This window comes from Chrysochloris asiatica, unplaced genomic scaffold, assembly GCF_000296735.1.
Source record: "Chrysochloris asiatica unplaced genomic scaffold, ChrAsi1.0 scaffold00068, whole genome shotgun sequence".
Classification (NCBI taxonomy): domain Eukaryota; kingdom Metazoa; phylum Chordata; class Mammalia; order Afrosoricida; family Chrysochloridae; genus Chrysochloris; species Chrysochloris asiatica.
The window spans coordinates 10,399,922-10,414,339 of record NW_006408586.1 but is presented as its reverse complement, the minus strand read 5'-3'; the positions used below and the strand labels follow the sequence as shown (position 1 = coordinate 10,414,339).

The window sequence follows — 14,418 nt, the reverse complement described above, 5'->3', positions numbered from 1 at the left end:
TTTTTAATTATTTAAATTACTCATTCAGAAATGATGACAAAACAAAAAAGTTTCTTGCATAATTTAAAATTTCTTAAATATGTTTTTTTCTCAAGCATTATAGAAATTACAGATACTGATACACAAGTATACAATTCAGGCTCCAACACAATCCAGAGTTTTAGAATGACTAGTTTGGGTAAGACGTCCTGGTATGGCACTGTGGGTTAATGTGCTGGACTACAATGTCAGTTTGAAATGCAAGGTCAGCAGTTCAAGGTCATCAGTCACTCCATGGAAACCCTATATGGGTCACTGTAAGTCGGAACTGACTCGATGGCACTTAACAACAACAACAACAATCTTGGGTAAATCAGATAGTCATTGATACTGTTGAGCATTGGATATTATATTAGATCAGTTGGGTAAATCATTGAACCAGAAACTAAAATCAGTAGAAATAGTATCAAATCATGTGTGACAAAATTTACAAGAAAAATGAATAAAACCAAAGAGAAGGATAATATGATAGTAAAATTTGTAAAGGTATACGTACATGTACACACAGCACAGCCTAGATGTCTACAGTAGCTGTAGCACAGCACCTGATGTGAACTTTTTGTCCTATGAATAGCAATGCTTTTATTATTATTTATGGGTTTGTGAGTATGAAGGACCAAATCCCAGGATATTTATTCAGAATATTTATGAAGTGTGTCTAATAGTAAAATTCAGCTTTTTTTTGTTTGTTTTCAGTTCATAATGGCTTGTATTTTCTAACTCAAAATAAAGCCATATTAAAAAAAAATTAAAGAAAACTAGCATAAGCAAGTTGAAATAGAACAGGACATGCGGATTAGGGATTAGAGTGACCCCAACTGAGTTTTTATGTTTATTACTTGGATCAAAGTACAATCAAGACAAAAAAAAAAAAAAAAAAAAAAAGACCTAATTTTAATGTCAGTGACCTCAAAATAACCAGTCCTGCAAAGTATCATTTTTCCACTTCCAGGATTTCTCCTGGGATTTCAAATAAATATTGGTTCCCTTCCTCCTCTGAGAGGACATCTGGAGAGTTTATCAATGGATAGGAATTTGTCTCTCACTGTGAGGAGCCTGTGATGTTTCTTCATGCGCACTGAGGGAATCTGGGCTCACAGGTTTTTTTTGTTTTGTTTTGTTTTGTTTTTGACCCAGCCCCAGACCTCAGGTCTGAAGGGGAAATTTATAGGCTGGGTGATGTACACTGTGAGCTCACACTTTTACTAGACAAATTAGATAGGTTTCAATCCATGCAGCTGTAAACGATGTCCTGCGGAGGTCCACCTGATCTTTTACAGCTTTTCATAAATCAGTACCTACTGGCCACAGACCACAGTCATTAAAAAGAAATCATGGAAATTACATGTTTGCTCGGGGGGAAGCAAAAAATAACTTTCCTCCCTTTCTTTCTCCTTCCCTGTATTTAGGTTTGTGAAATATTCCTTTACATGGTTTCTTTCTATTGAAGTACACATTTATTTTCTGCCTATCAACCATATTTTAACTGATATTGGAATTCATACAAATTAGCACCAAGAAAACAGATACCAAACACATTGTCATCAAGCCTTTTCCAACTCATGGTAAACTTACAGGGGAACAAATGTCAGTAAACAAATGCAGGTTCCAAAAGTAACTTCTGAGAATGACCTTATTTCAATATTATGTTCAAATTATGAATCCCTAAGAATGAATACTAAGTTATCCTTTATGATTCCATTTTCCTTAACAGATAATTTAATGTTTCATATATCAAAAATAGTGTTCAACATACATTTATTGAATTACTATTGAGTTTAGAAATAAGTATCAATAATATTGGAAATTTCATATATTATCTATGTACTTTTCCTATGATTTCACATGCATTTTTCTTATAAAACATTATATGTTAGAGTGGCAAAATTACCCTATTTAATCTTTTGTGAAGAGTTTCAAAATTTAATAAATTTTGTGTGTTTATATAAGAAAAATATTAACAGTGATAAAATAAAAAATTATTTTTCAGGATAATTGCTTAAAGAAAAATGATCAATTATACTTACCTCTATTATTATCTGAGAGTGCTGTGGCTCCACAGGATAAGAACTGAACTGCAAACCACAAAGGTGGCAGTTCGAGCCCACAAGCAACCCCATGGAAGAAAAATGAGGTTCTCTGCTCTCGCAAAGTTTACAGACTTGGAAATCCTATACAGGGTTGCTATGAGTCAAAAATGACTTGATGACACTTGGTAGCAGCAATTATCATGTAAGCATAGTAATATATTTTTTGTACCATGTAGGCTTATTTTTTCTTTTATGCTTTCAAAATAATTCATTTTTTATTTAAACAATGTATTGCAAAATATATATAACAAAACATTGACCAATTCAACCATTTTTATGCATATAATGTAATGACATTATATTCACTATGCTATACAACTATCACCATTATCAGTTTCTATTTTTTTCACCACCCTTCAAGGAACTCAGTTCATCTTAAACAATATCTCTTCTCCTTCCCCTCCCTCTCAGCTCAGTGTATTTGCTTATTCTAGATAGTTTAGATATTATAATTCCCTCCATGTAGTCCTGGTGTGGCGCTGTAGGTTAATGATTCAGACTTCAAAGCCGTTTGAACTACAAGCTCAGTGGTTCAAGCTCACCAGCTGCTCCTTGGAAACCCTACACAGGGTCACTATGGGCCAGAATCAACTCGACGGCACTTAACAACAACAACAACCATCAGCAAACAGTATTTCTCTCTATCCACTTCAGCTTTAAAAACAAACAAACAAACAAACAAAAAAAAACCAACAACACTCAGGCATAGATGATAATTTACAACTCCAAAGGGCACATTCTGCAAGTCTGTCTCCTGGCCAGCAGCTCTTAGCCCCTCTCTTCCCATGAATCTAGAGTCCTCAGATGCTCCCCCTCTCCCTGACTCCATCTCTGTCTCCATCTCTGGTGTCTCTGCTTTTCTAGATAAGGTCCCACATTCTGCTTGTGCTCTTCTCCCTTGATGGTCCTAAGGTCCTCTGTTTCTGGACTGTAAGATTAACCACAACCTGTTTTTGTTACAAAACTTCTACCTTTACAATTTTGACAGTCACAATTACTCATAATAACAATTATTCATTATTGAATCATGAATCTTATCCCCATGTTTTTTAACCAGACCCATCTAGACAAGATGAAAACTATTCAGTGGGGTCATTTTCTTCCCCCTCACACTCTTAAACTAAACTCCCTCTGGAAACCTTGTAAGCCAGTCACTTCGTGCCTTTATCGTCCTCTCATTTTAGGTAGCCAATGTCTAAGTTGCCCGTCCCTATCTACCTTGTGTACAGAGGGGATAGCATTGATACTTGATGTAACAACCCCTTCCCTCTCTGTTGGTATTTAGAGTTATTACCTCCATGAGTATAGGTCAGGTTCATCAAATTGTAGCTATTTACCCTTGTTTCCTTTATCAAAAACATATATTTATTTAAATCTTCATCTAGTCCAGTTCTGATTATCAAGCCATTGAGGCTAGGTCAAATGGGTACTGTCTGCAAGTATGGGTGTTCTTGTGCATCTCCCCTCAGTTCATATCAGCTGAATGCTTCACTCTCAGCTCTAGCTCTCTGTGGTTATGTCCTTGTCCATGGGTTAAAGTGTCCTCAGGTCTCACCACACTTTGTACCAACAAGCCCTTCCTCTTTTTTCTCTCATCTCCAGGTCAATGGGAGTCAATGGACTGTGGTTGAACTCAGCCTATTCTTCATTGCTGCCTTTCCCTCTCTTCCACTCACCAGTAGACCAATGTGGCTGCCAGCAAGCTTACATGACTGTTTTTGTGTTCCCTTTGAGTTTCAGTCTTAGAGGAAAGTTTGTCCTAAAGGAACTTGATCACTTGCCTTGATGGCTTCCTGGGGAACAGCTTTTGCTTATTCTTGTAGTAGCTAGTCATGTGGACATTTTTGCTTTGGGTTTTTCTTGATGCTCTTTCTTTGAAAATGTATCTTCTTTCACTCTAGCTGTTCCAGGCTGGCCTGCTTGTCCTTGTTAGTGGTAATGTCCCACCTTATAAGGTTCTGGATAGTACTCACGATTCCACTTTAGGTCCTCTACTCTGCAAAGGCTTTGCAAGAGGCTTATTTCTCTGGGCAAGATCAAGAACCCCTTTTAGATAATCCAATCAGTTATTGGCTGAAGACAAACTTACAAGTTTTCTGTAATCATGTATCCCAACATTCCTTTCTATCCCACTCAAGTGTATATTTTACAATAGTAGGCAAGGCAAACCAATATTCATAAGACAGTCAAGCATTTTAGTGTTATTTCCCCTCTTCAAGCTATGCCTAGATCCCTGTATCAAAGAGCACTGTTGTTCCAAGGTTGAGCACACATCACTCTTTACATCTGTCCCACTTAGGCCATGCAAACCTGTCTATCTTGTTCTTCTGCCTCCTCCCCCTTCTTGTATTGCCCTCCCCAACACCCGAACTAAACATCCCAACCCAACCCCACTATTGTGGTTACTTTATATTCCATTAACTCTCCCTCCATTTAAGACAACCTTGCTTGCTGAAAGTGAAGAGGACTTAAAATATTTACTGATGAAGATCAAAGAGCACAGCCTTACGTATGGATTACAACTCAATGTAAAGAAAACAAAAATCCTCACCACTGGACCAATAAACAGCATTTTTATCAATGGAGAAGAGATTGAGGTTGTCAAGGACTTCATTCTTCTTGGATCAACTGTCAACACTTGCGGAAGCAGCAGTCAAGAGATCAGATGACATATTGCATTGGGCAAATATGCTGCATAGGAACTTTTTAAAATATTGAAGAGCAGAGATGTCAGCTTGAGGACTAAGTTGCGCCTGACCCAAGCCATGGTATTATCAATAACCTCATATGGATGAGAAAGCTGGACAGTGAATAAGGAAGATCGAAGAAGAATTGATGCCTTTGAGTTGTGGTGTTGGAGGACAATACTGAAAGTGCCATGGACTGCCAAAAGAACCAATAGATCTGTTTTGGAAGAAGTGTAGCCAGAGTGCTCCTTGGAGGCCAAGATGGCTAAGCTTCGTCTCTCATACTTTGGACACATTGTCTGGAGAGAACAGTTGCTGGAGAAGGATGTCATGCTAGGTAAGGTGGAGGGTCAGAGAAAAAGAGGAAGACCCCCAATGAGATGGATCATCCAGGTGACATCATTGATGGCATCAAGTGTGGCGGCGGTAGTGAGGTTGGCCCAGGATTGGACATTGTTTCATTCTGCTGTGCATGGGGTCGCTATAAGTCGGTTCCGACTCAATGGTACCTGACAACAACAACAACATTTTATCCTGTAATCAACCTGACCTTCCTGCCACCTGGATCTCTGTTCCTCTGTGTTTACCTTCTTTCACATTGTAATTGTTTTAATAAAAAACTGACCTCCCAGATCCTCTGTTCCTGTAATTTTATTATGTTCTTGACTGTTCCATTTGTTAATTGAGTTCAGGGTGATGCTGCCATGTACATCATTCTCCGGTTGTTGTCTGTTCTTGTTGGTTTTCAGTCCACAGAACTCCCTTTAGGATGTTTTTCATAGCAGAATTGGCTTTGACAGAATCCCTTAGCTTCTGTTTATCCTGGAATGTTTTGATTGCATCATATTTGATTGACAGCTTTGCTGGGTAGAGGATTCTTGGTTGGCAGATTTTTTTCTTTCAGGGTTTTATATATGTCTCCCCATTGCCTTCTTGCCTGCATGGTTTCTGTTGAGAGATTCCGAGCTAAATCTGATTTGCTTGCCTTTGTATGTTACTCTTCTCTTTTCCCTAGCTGCTTTCAGGATTCTGTCCTTATCTTTGATTTTGGAGAGCTTGATTATTATATGTCTTGGTGATTGTCTTTTAGGGTCTATCATTCCTGGTGTTCGTTGAGCTTCTTGAATGCTTATCTTTTTTGCTTTTCAGGATGTTAGGAAATTTTTCTTCCAGAAGCTCTTCAACTATCTCCTCTCTGGACTTGTGTAATTCTTCCTGTTCCAGAATGCTGATAATTCTTAAGTTATTCCTCTTCATGTTGTCCAACATGAATCTTAGGCTTTCTTCAGATTTTTTTAAATCCTTTTTTGTGATGGCTCTTCTATCTTAATAGTTTTGAGAGATTTATCTTCTAGCTCACTCATTCTGGCTTCTGTCTCTTCAATTCTACTCGTTGTACCTTTCAGTGTATTGTCCATTTCTGATATTCTATTATTAATCATGTGAACCTCTTTCTGTAGGTTTTGAATTGTTTCCAATGCTGTATCTATTTTGATTGTTCTGGTAGCACTTTCCTGACTTCTTCCTTATTTTTCCTCAACTTCATTGTACAGTGTTATGATACATTTTATAATCATTTTTCTGAATTCCTTCTCAGGCATTTCCAAAGCCTGCGCATCTTCCAGTATGGAGTGTAGGTCTACTTCCATCTCATTTGCCTCAGTCACTTTATCTCGTTTCTGAACATGTGCTGATATGGTGGTCATCAGCTTCTGTTTTGGGGGGAATATTAGGAGTTATCTGTGGCCTTAATACTTAGATGGGTGTATATTTTGGTATTTTTATGCTTTCTGGTTGCCCCCAGGTAGATGTGATCAGGAGATGGCCTTCCCTTTTCACTAGTCTTCCTGTGAAATTTCAAGATGCCACCCACTGTTGGTCATAGTGACATAAGTCAGGATTTAACTTTCAGCCTATTTCCTTTTTCGTCTGCCTGTCCTGCTCAGGCCTTTGTCCTAGTGATATTGTAGGGCATTCTGTGTCCATTTTGCACTGCAGTTTGGTTTTAAGTGGAAACTGTCACTTTAAATTTTGAGATCTGTGTGCATGCATAGTAGAACACTTTGGGGGTGGGGGTGGGGTGTCCACTCACTCAGACACCCCCTCTATTCAATGGAGACAGCAAGAGATCAATGAACAGATGCCAAAAAAAAAAACAAGAATGTCCACAACTTTATCTCTGTGGTTCTATCAGGAATGTGTGGCTGCTCTGATCCTTCCCCAACTTGGTCTCACCCAAGTTGGCTGAGCTTGGGAGCAGCTGAGTGTCTTGAATTAGAAAGCACTGAATTTCTTGCTTCTACTACAAATTACCCTAGCTATAAGTCTTCCAACCTTTTAAATTATTCTTTTATATGTGGTTCAGAGTTCAGGGCCCATCCCCTGAGCCTGGTTGGTCTGGTATTCTGTGTTGTTGCTGATGGAGCCCTCACTGCACTTCCACCCTCTGCACCATCTTGTTTGTTCTCTATAAGATTGTTTTTAATTAATTCTATTTCTAACGAAAGTTAATTTGTCAAATTCACAATATGAAGCACAGTGATTTTGAGGGATATACCAAGTAATTTTAAGGGCAATAGATTTATCTTGAGTGGCATAATACTACTCAAAAGAAAATCTATTATCAAAAATAACTATACTGTACATGTTGAGCCATCCACTTTTTTATTAATACTCATTTAGTACCATTAATGGAGAAAAAATGAGTATCATTTATCTCTGCTTCTCTTTATCCTGCAAAAACAAATACAAAACCAAATCGCCTCAAAATTATCAATTGATACATTAAAGTAAGTATAACTGAATCTTAAGAAACTCACTCTAGGGAGAGGCAGCAAGATGGAGGGCTAGAAAGAAAAGCTGTATGAACCCTCTCCAACAAAGATATGGATAACCAAATGAAACAGATACAGATGACAGTTCTGGAACTCTGAACTTTAGATGAAGGGACAGAGATTTGAATTGAATGCTCAGTAGGAGAGGGAGCTGAGCAGACATGGCAAAATAATGAGAGATTTGTGATATGAGCCAGCCACCAGATGGGCACAGCCATCTTCAGCTTTGGTGAGTAGCTTCAGAGACAAAAAAAGTTTGGTATTGCAGAAAAATAGCCCTGGTATGGCATTGCAAGGTAAGCACTGGACTGCAAGGTCAGTTTGAACCACAAGATCAAGGTCTCTAGCCTGTTGAAGTCACATCCTAGTATGTGAGGAGATAGCAGCACAAACACTGGCACCCAGAATCAGATGTGACCTATGCCAGATCTGCAGAGCTTCTTCTGGTCTGCCCTAAACTAGAGAGAACTCTCACCCTTAATTCCCCTCTGAGATAGAAATACATTGATACCCCAGCTGTTTTAGTGTCTGCATGAACTACTTTCAGATAGTGTGCACAGAATAGTCAACACCTAGCCCTACAGGAACTCCATCTAAGGTTGAGTGTTACCATTCATCCCTTACCCACTACAACATGAGGTACATGGCTGGCATGAGATTCCAGAAATCTCTCCTCTCTAGGTCTGGCAATTGCCTGCTTTTTCCTCCAATTGTTTTTGCTTCCTTATTCTGTGTCCCTCACTGAATCTCTTGTTTTCATTGCTTTCTATCTCACCTTTTATTTGTTCTTCTTTTTTTTTTTTCCTGTTTCTCTTTTCCCACCACTGCTGCTTCATTCCATCTTTCTTCTTCATTTTTTAATCCCTCTTTTGTTGTTGTTGTTGTTGTTACTACTCTCTGATCTCTTTTGCTTTTATTTGTTTCTTTTCATAATTTTATTTAGATCTTCATTCTTTCTTTTTCTTTTTATTATTTTATTTTCTACTCCCTTTTTTCTCTCTTAGGTTTTTATGTCCTTTTGCTAGCTGTCGCCTGCTTTTTTCTTTTTTGTCTTTACTGTTTTATTTTTCCCACTGTTTGCTGATTTGTGTTTGATTCCCTTCTCTCTTTTGTGTGTACTTTCTCTTCTTGCCTCATTTAATAGGAGATAGCTATTGTATCCATATAGCTCAGCCACAACCTTATCCTATTCTATTCCACCCATTGGGCAAAAGTTAATACCAGATATTATACATTGAATCAACAACAACTAACATCAGCCTAATCCATCTTAAACTGAACTGCATGAACAGTGATCAGGGAATGGTGCAAAGGCTCCTCTTCTGATCACTACTACCAGGAGGCTGTTGGTGCATGCATAAGAATACATCAACATACAATCCCCAATTTAATATAACAACATTACAATGTCTCAAAAGCAGCTGATAATTTCTGCTCACATGAAGAAACAAGATAGTGTTTCAAATGAATGACTAAGAGGCAGAACTAGAAAAGATGTTTCAGGAATAAAAACATTGGAACTACCTGAAAAAAGAATTCAAAAGAAATGATATTCAGTTACATCCATGGGATAAAAGACTAAAACAAAAATACAGCAAGAGTGAAACAAGGAAGAATTCAGGAAACCACTACAGGAACAACTAAACAATATGGATAAAGGATTAATGATAATATAAAAACTGCAAAAAGAAATCTAGAAGATTAATACTAAGATTTCAGAAATGGACAATACATTGAAATGACAAAGGAGTAGATTAGAATCAATGAAAGCCTTATGAGAAAACTTGAAGATCAATCTCTCAATACTAATACACTAGAAAAACGATCAGAAAAAAGCTAATGAAAACATCTGAAGAAAGCCTAAGATGCATTTGGGGCAATATGAAGAGGAATAGCTTATGGGTAATTAAAATTCTAGAACAGAAAGAGACAAACAAAAGCATACACAACAAAGTTGAGAAGGCAATGGAAGGAAATTTCCCTAATATCTAGAAAGATGAAGGAGCTCTGGTAGTGACTATGAATCTGGCTGCTAATCTCAGGGTCAGCAATTCAAAATGATCAGTTCTTCTGTGGGATAAAGATGAGGCTTTCTGCTCCTCTAAAGATTTCCATATCATCAGTCAAAACAAGGCCAGGGGCAGATTGTGGAACAGACCATCAATTGTTCAAAAGCAAACTCAAAGTGAAGCTTAAGAAAAATGTAAACAAGCACACAAGAGCCAAAATATGACCTTGAATAGATCCCACTTGAATTTAGAGATCATCTGAAGAACAAATTTGATACATTGAACACTAAAGATGAAAGACCAGAAAAGTTGTGGGATGACATCAAGAACATCATACGTGAAGAAAGCAAAAAGTCATTTAGAAGACAAGAAAGAAGAAAACGGTCAAAATGGATTGCAGAGAGACATTGAAAGTAGCTCTCCATCATAGAGATGCTAAAGCAAATGGAAGAAATAAGGAGGTACAAGAGATGAACAGAATATTTCAAAGATCAGTTTGAGAAGATAAAGCCAAATATTACAACAAAATGTGCAACGATCTGGAATCAGAAAACCAAAAAGGAAGAACATGCTCAGCATTTCTCAAGCTGGGGAAACTGAAGAAAAAATTTGAACTTCGATTTTTGTTATTAAAGCATGTTGTTGTTGTTAAGTGCCATCAAGTCGGTTCCGACCCATAGCAACCCTGAACAGGGTTTCTGAGGCTGTAAATCTTTACAGGAGCAGAAAGGCTCATCTTTCTCCTGCGGAGCAGCTGGTAGTTTCAAACTGCTGACCTTGCAGTTTTGTAACCACTACACTACCAGAGCTCATACTCTGGGCAAATTATTGAATGATGCAGAAAGCATCAAAAGAAGATGGAAGGACCACACAGAGTCACAAAAGGAAATGGTTGATGTTCAACAGTTTTCAAGAGGTAGCATATGATCAAGAGACAATTAAATTGAAGGAGGAAGTCCAAGGTTAATTGAAGGAATTGGCAAAGAACAAGGCACCAGGAGTTGATGGAATAAAAATTGAAATCTTTCAAGAAAGTGAGGCAGCAGAGGAGGCACTCACTCATTTATGCCAAGAAATTTGGAAGACAACTATCTGGCCAACTGATTGGAAGAGATCCATAACTGTGCCCATTCCAAAGAGAGGTGACCCAACATAATACAGAAATCATCAGACAATATCTTTGATATCCCATGCGAGTAAAGTTTTACTAAAGTAATACAGAAACGGCTGCAAGCATACATTGGCAGAGAACTTCCAGAGGTTCAAGCTGCATTCAGAAGAGGCCATGGAATGAGGGATATCATTGCTGATGTCCAAAGGATCTTGGCTGAAAGCAGAGAATATCAGAACAATGTTTACCTGTGCTTTATTGACTATGCATAGGTTTTCAATTGTGTGGATCAAGCTATGGACAACATTGCGAAATATGAGTATTCTGGAATACTTGATTGTGCTCATGAGGAATCTGTACCTTGACCAAGAGACAGTTGTTCGAACAGAACATGGGAACACTGGATGATTTAAAATTAAGAAAGGTGTTTGACAAGGATAGATTTCTTCACCATACTTATTCAATCTGTATGCTGAGCAAGTAATCTGAGAAGCTGGGTTACATGAAGCAAAATGTGGCATCAGGATTTGAGGAAGAATCATTAACAACCTGTGATATGCAGATGATACAACTTTGCTTTCTGAAAGTGAAGAGGACTTAGAATATTTACAGATGAAGATCAAAGACCATAGCCTTTGGTATGGATTGCATCTCAATGTAAAGAAAACAAAAATCGTCACCACTGGACCAATAAACAACATTTCTATCAGTGGAGAATAGATTGAAGTTGTCAAGGACTTCAATCTCCTTGGATCAACTTTCAACACTCATGGAAGCAGCAGTCAAGAAATCAAAAGACATATTGCATTAGGCAAATGTTCTGCACAAGGCCTTTTTAAAAGTGTTGAGGAGCAAAGACATCAGCTTAAGGACCAAGGTGCACCTGACCCAAACCATGGTATTTTTAACAACCTCATATGCACACAAAAGTTTGACAGTGAATAAGGTAGATTGTGGAAGAATTGTTGCCTTTGAGTTATGGTGTTGGAAGAGAATATTGAAAGTGCCACGGGCTGCCAAAAGAACCAATAGGTCTGTATTAGAAGAAGTGCAGCCAGATTGCTTCTAGAGGCCAGGATGGCCAAACTTCGTCTTTCATACTTTGGACGTATTGTCAGGAGGGACCAGTCGCTGGAGAAGGTTATCATGTTTGGTAAGGTGGAGGGTGAAAGAAAAGGAAGAAGACCCCCAATGAAATGGATTGGCAAGTGGCAATATCAAGGGTTCAGCTGTGGCAATAATTGTGAGGTTGGCCCAGGATCGGGTAGTGTTTCGTTCTCTAGTACATAGGGTTGCTATGAGTCAGTACTGAATTGATGGTACCTAACAGCAACAACAAATGAAAGCCAAGGTGATAACCATTCAAGAAACTGAACAAACCTCACACAGGATAGACCCAACAATAAAATCACCAAGACATATCGTAATCCAGCTCTCCGAAATCTAAAACAAGGAACGAATCTTAAAAGCAGCTCATGAAAAGCGAAATGTAACCTAAAAAGGAGAATCAATAAGATTAAGCTCTACTTTCTTGCAGAAACCATGCAAAGCAAGAAGGCAATCGGTAGACACACGCAAAACTCTGAAAGAAAAAAAAAAAAAAAATGCCAACTAAAAATAATATGCCCAGCAAAACTGTGCTTCACAAACTAGGGTGAAATTACAACATTTCCAGATAAACAAAAATTGAAGGAATTTATAGTAACCAGACCAATGTAATTTAAAAAAAAACACTAAAAGAAGTCTTTTAGATTGAGATCCAACAACAGCAGACAACACCACCCACGTTCAATCCAGATATAGAAGTACCCAAAGTATACAAATTTACAAGACTGAAAATAGGGAATCAGACATATCAATTTGTAATCAAGGCAAAAAAAAAAAACGGGAAAAGTTTAGTTACAGAATTACAAATGGTGAGGGTGTCAAGCAGGTTTCAAGATAGAACAAACTTTCACAATTGGTAAGTAATTAATAAAAAACAGGTTAACCTCAAAGAAAATTAACACACCTTCACATGAAATAAAGAAAAAGAAAAACTATGAAGTTTTGCAAATATTAAAATAACAAGAGTGAAGAAATCGACAGAAAAAAAAAACCCTCACAAACAAAACAAACTCAACCCAGAAATATATGTGGAACAAAGAAAACAGCAGCACCACAAAATAACACACAGCAAAATAACTGCAGTCACTTTATACCTGTCAATTATTATACTAAACAACAATCAATTAAATGCACAAGTCAAGTAGAAGAAAAGATAAGAAAACAGGATCCTTCAATGTGCTATCTACCAGTGATATATCTTGTAAATAAAAACAAAAACAGATTAAAAATCAAAGGACTGGGAAAAGAACAAAAAACATGCTAACAGAATAAAAAAAATGAACAAGAGGACATAACCATAATAAATATTTATGCTCCCAATTAAAAAGCCTTAACAAACATAAACCAATCTCTAATAGAATTGAAGAAAGGAATAGACAACTCCACAATAATAATAGGAAATTTTAATATACTACTTTAGATAAAGGACAGAACAATGACAAAGAAGATCAATAGAACACAGAAGAAGTAAGTAACACGAACATAAACTTGACCTCGTAGATACATACAGAGCACTCAACCCAATAACAATACACTACAGGGTTTTTTTTTCCCAGTGCACATGGCACAATCTCCAGAATGGACCATATGTCAAGTCACAAAACAAGCCTCAATGAACTTAAGAACATTGAAATGCTCCAAACCATTTTTTTCAGAGCACAATGCTATACAATTAAAAATCAACAATAGGAAGATTAAGAAAACGAAATCAAATTCACAGAAATTGATTAACACCCTACTGGAAAGCTACTGGATAATAGAAAAAATAAAATATGAAATAAAAGTATTTGTTGACTCAAATGAAATGAAAAAGCAATACATTAAAAGCTTTTGTTGTTAGATGCCATTGAGTCAGTATCAACATATAGAGACCCTATGCACAACACAATAAACTACTACCTGGTCCTGGCCAACCTCATTATCTTTTCTACTCCTGAGCCCATGGCTGCTGTCACTGTGCCAATCCATCTTACTGGGGGTCTTCCTTTTTTTCTCCAACCCTCCAGTTTACCAAACATGATATTATCCTTCTCCAGTGATTGATTCCTCCTGATAATATGTTCAAAGCATGAGAGATGAAGTCTGGCCATCCTGGCCTCCAAGGAACACTTTGACTGTACTTCTTTCCACACAGATCTATTTGTTCTTTCGGCAGTCCATTGTACTTTCATATCTTCCTCCAACACCATAACTTAAATGCATCAGTTATTCTATGGTCTTCCGTATTCACTGTCCAACTTTTAAATGCACATTTTCTAACAAAAATACCACAGCTTGGTAGAGGCACACCTTAGTCCTCAAACTGACATCTTTGCTCTTCAACACTTTAAAGAAGTCTTGTGCAGCAGATTTGCCAAAGAAAAATGTCGTTTGATTTCTTCACTGTTATTTCCATGAGTATTGATGATTATTCTGAGCAAAATGAAGCTTTGAAAACTTCAATCTCTTCTCCATTTATATGGTGGTGGTTATGTGCCGTGGAGTCGGTTCCAACTCATAGCGACCCTGTACAGGGTTTATGAGGTTTTAAATCTTTACAGA

General features: G+C 37.5%; 1 protein-coding gene across 1 annotated transcript in view; it reads right to left on the bottom strand.

Moving 5' to 3' along the window:
• Positions 1-14,418, bottom strand: part of EPHA3 (EPH receptor A3) — a 542,876-nt gene that overhangs the window by 10,243 nt on the left and 518,215 nt on the right. The window lies entirely within an intron of this gene.